At 39.1% G+C, this 3,806-nt stretch overlaps 1 protein-coding gene across 1 annotated transcript in view; it reads left to right on the top strand.

Annotated features, from left to right (window-relative positions):
- NUP210L (nucleoporin 210kDa-like) overlaps positions 1-3,806 on the top strand; it is a gene marked incomplete at its 3' end in the record, with an annotated part of 101,378 nt that overhangs the window by 15,689 nt on the left and 81,883 nt on the right. The gene's annotated exons all lie outside the window — the stretch shown is intronic.

The raw sequence follows: 3,806 nt of genomic DNA, 5'->3' as shown, positions 1-3,806 counted from the left end.
TCAGCCAGTGAGCGGGAACCGGTCTGTATGTGGGATCCGAACCCTTGGCGGGAGCGCCGCCGCGCTTCCCAAGCGGCGCATTATAGCAGTGCGCCACCGGGCCGGCCCAGTAAGGGGATTTTAACCCTTGACTTGGTGTTGTCAGCACCATGCTTACCCAGTGAATGAACCGGCCATCCCTATATGGGATCCGAACCCATGGCCTTGATGTTATCAGTACCACACTCTCCAAAGTGAGCCACGGGCTGGCCCTGGAGAGTAATTTTTTTTAATTCACTAAACCTGCTCTGTAAAGACTGGACAAAGAGAGACAAGTAGAGCACTTTTATAGTCAATGAAACAATACAGAATGAAGATTTAAATTCTTAGAAAAGTGAAATATAGGGCCGGCCTGTGGCTCACTCAGGAGAGTGCGGTGCCAATAACACCAAGGCCACGGGTTCGCGAACCCTCGGCGGGAGCGCCGCCGCGCTCCCAAGCGGCGCACTCTCCAGTGCGCCACCAGGTTGGCCCACTGGTCATCTTTTCTTAAAAAAAAAAAGAAAATTGAAATATGGTTTGGACTCCATTTCTTAATGTTTGATTTGAAAATATTTCCTACTTTGTATATTTGATCTGAAAGAAATTAATTCATTTGGAAAATCTATTATAGTCCTACTTTCTATTCAGTGTTGTTCTAAGCACTAGAGATACAGGCTGCTATTTTACCCAGGATAGTTAGGGAACAAGATACCTGGGTGAAAGAGCTCCAGGCAAAGGAAATAGCAATTGCAAAGGTTCTGGAGCAGGAACATGTTTGGCATTTTTTAAAGAAGAGCAAGAGGGGATGGGTTTGGGGCAGAGAAGTGGTGGACTAATAGGTACAAAACTGTGCTGTCTGCCCTAAATGAATCATTGTGCAGTATATGCACATATTGAAACAACACACTGTACCCCACAAACATGTACAAGTAAATATTAAAATAAAAATTTTAAAAATATGTAGAACAAGAAAGACAGTGAAGCTGAAGTACAGTGAATCAGGGGAAAATAGTAGAAGAGGTAATAGAGTAGGGAAGGGGTAGATTATGTAGGGCCTAGTAGGCTTACTCTGAATAAGAGTCTGTCAGGCTTGAAATATACAGTATTTCTTGTAGAATAGTGTTACTTAGCTGTTTATATTATTTTTCTAACACATATTAAGGAGGGCTATTGATCTAATGTTGTTTGTTCTTTAGTCATTTTAAGGTGCCTAGGACATTTGTCAACAAATACAATAGTACATATTTACAAAATAAACTAAGTCATTCAATATGTATTGAGTCTCAGCTGTGTGTCAGGCACTTCCCTGAATTCCCCAGACAGACTTACATGTTCTTTTTTTTTTAAAAAAGATGACTGTTAAGGGGATCTTAACCCTTGACTTGGTGTTGTCAGCACCACGCTCAGCCATTGAGCTAACCGGCCATCCCTATATGGGATCCGAACCCGGGGCCTTGGTGTTATCAGCACCGCACTCTCCCGAGTGAGCCACGGGCCGGCCCTACATGTTCTTTTTTTTAATTCTCAGTTCATATTGTTATTTATTCCAAAGTAGCAAATATTAAAATACATAAAATGCCTATTTATGTGTCTTTCTTGTGGTCATGAGTAGTGACTATAGATAATTTGTTCCAGCACCTGACGTAGGGTGTCTGATGGTACTGTTCATGGAGATGGGCAATATAAGAATGAGCAGGGTTAAGGGAAAAGGTAAGAAGTTCAGTTTTTCACATGTTAACTTGAAGTAACTGTGGAAGACATCCAAGAAGAAATTTTTGTTATGTATCTGGAGGATGAAGATAGGTATTTGAAAGTTATCAGTTTATAGATAGGTGATAGTTGAAGCTGTTATAGATAAAATCATCTCAGGAGAGTCTGTAGTGTGAGAAGAGAAGTTGGTCAAAGACAGAGCTTTATAATACCAGTTTTTAAGGTTCATATGGAAGAAAAGGAACTCTAAAGGTGGTCCAGAAAGAGTACTTAAAAAGTCAGGGAAAGCAGGACAGAGGAGTTTCACAGTAACCAAGAGAGGAATTTATGAAGAGAATGTTTGGCAGGTGAAATCTCGTAAAGATATCAAGTAAGGAAAAGATTGAAGGGCTGTAGTAACTAGGAGGTCTTGGGTTACTTTGTAAAAACAGTTTGACTTTGGAAAGGAGAAAAAGGAGGTAGAACTTTGAAAGACATAAGGAGGGCTTTTTTAAGATTGGAGAAACTTGAACATGTCTATAAGTTAAACAGAATTGGCAGAGATATGGGAGAAAAGAGAGCTAGTTGATGGAGCAAGTTTTTTGAGAAGAGAAAATGAGATTCAAAACAGGTGGGAGGATTAGATTGAAGGAAGGATATCTTGTTCTGATATCAGAGGAATTAATTGTTTAGAGATCTGTTGATATGTTTCCTCATATGTAAAATATACGGAATGTTGTATTTCTGAATTTCCTTTTAGCTTTTATATTTCAAGAACATTATATAAGTCCATGTCAGAATCAAACCTAGTTTAGCAGAGTTGCTTATGCAGTCTTTAGAAGATTTGCTTTAATGAATAGATAAAAGTAATCTTTAATTAACATATTAATTATGTATATTAATAGCTCTTTTGGAATACATGAGGCAGCTTTAAAAGTTTGATCCTATAAGTAAATTAAATATTACTTTACCTCCATTATCTCTATAGATAATGTAGTGATAAATTATAGCCTAGTTTGTGACTGAAGTAATATAATTTCTAAATTAATATACTTTCAATTAATGAGTATTTTCTGTTTAGTCATCTCAGTAATATATTTCTCAGAGAAAAAATAATATTTTCTTAGCTTTTTGACGTAATATATATTTTTAGAGGAAGCATATTCCTAATTAGATTCTACATAGACTGATATTGGAATAAATTTGTATTTCTGCTTGAATTTAACTGAAAGGGATGTGGGTAAAATAATGTGTAAGTGACCTAGAAGCATCTTTGGTGGCATAGAAAAAACATATTGGTATTAAAGATTTGCTGCAGGTAATAGAAAATCAACTAGTGATTTTGAAACTGTCTGTGGAGCCCTTAGGATGTCGTGCCTCTCTCCCCCTCCATCACTAACTGTTCATCCTTTCGGCCAGAAGGTCTCTTCCTCCAGAGTGGCACCACTTTGTCCTGCTTTCCATATTGGGCTCCTGTGTAAGAATTTATTTGGAGAAAGGGTTCTTCTGCTAAAAGAATGTTAAACGCACAGAGCATGATCTTTTTTCTCCCATTTCATCTTCCTTAAATTTGAAATTCAATTTTTTTCTCATCTGTAAATTGAGAAATCCACTCCCCCCTGCCTACTTTCAAAATCTACTGAGCATTGAGATCATGTATGTGACTTGTTATGGAAGTACAAGGATTGGTATTCTAGGAATTAATTTCTAAGTATAGTTCAATCATATTCCAAAAGATCAGGTTACTTGTATTACCTAATCATGTGTGACCATTATATTAGTATAGCTTTTACTCACCAAAGAGGCTATGAACTAGACCAGTAAATTAACAAGCAGATTTGACTTTAAAAAATCGAGAATCTTGGGGCCAGCCCGGTGGCTCACTGCTACAGTGCGCCGCTTGGGAAGCGCGGTGGCACTCCCGCCGAGGGTTCGGATCCCACATACAGACCGGTTCCCGCTCACTGGCTGAGCGAGGCACGGGAGCAACACCGAGGGCTGCGATCCCGTTGCCGGTCCCGGTCCGGTACGGGGGCGACACTGAGGGTTGCGATCCGTTGCCGGACACGGAAAAAGACAAAAAAAAAAAAAAAAAA

Source organism: Galeopterus variegatus, unplaced genomic scaffold (genome assembly GCF_000696425.1).
Source record: "Galeopterus variegatus unplaced genomic scaffold, G_variegatus-3.0.2 Scaffold154, whole genome shotgun sequence".
Lineage (NCBI taxonomy): Eukaryota > Metazoa > Chordata > Mammalia > Dermoptera > Cynocephalidae > Galeopterus > Galeopterus variegatus.
This window is presented reverse-complemented; position numbering and strand designations above follow the sequence as displayed.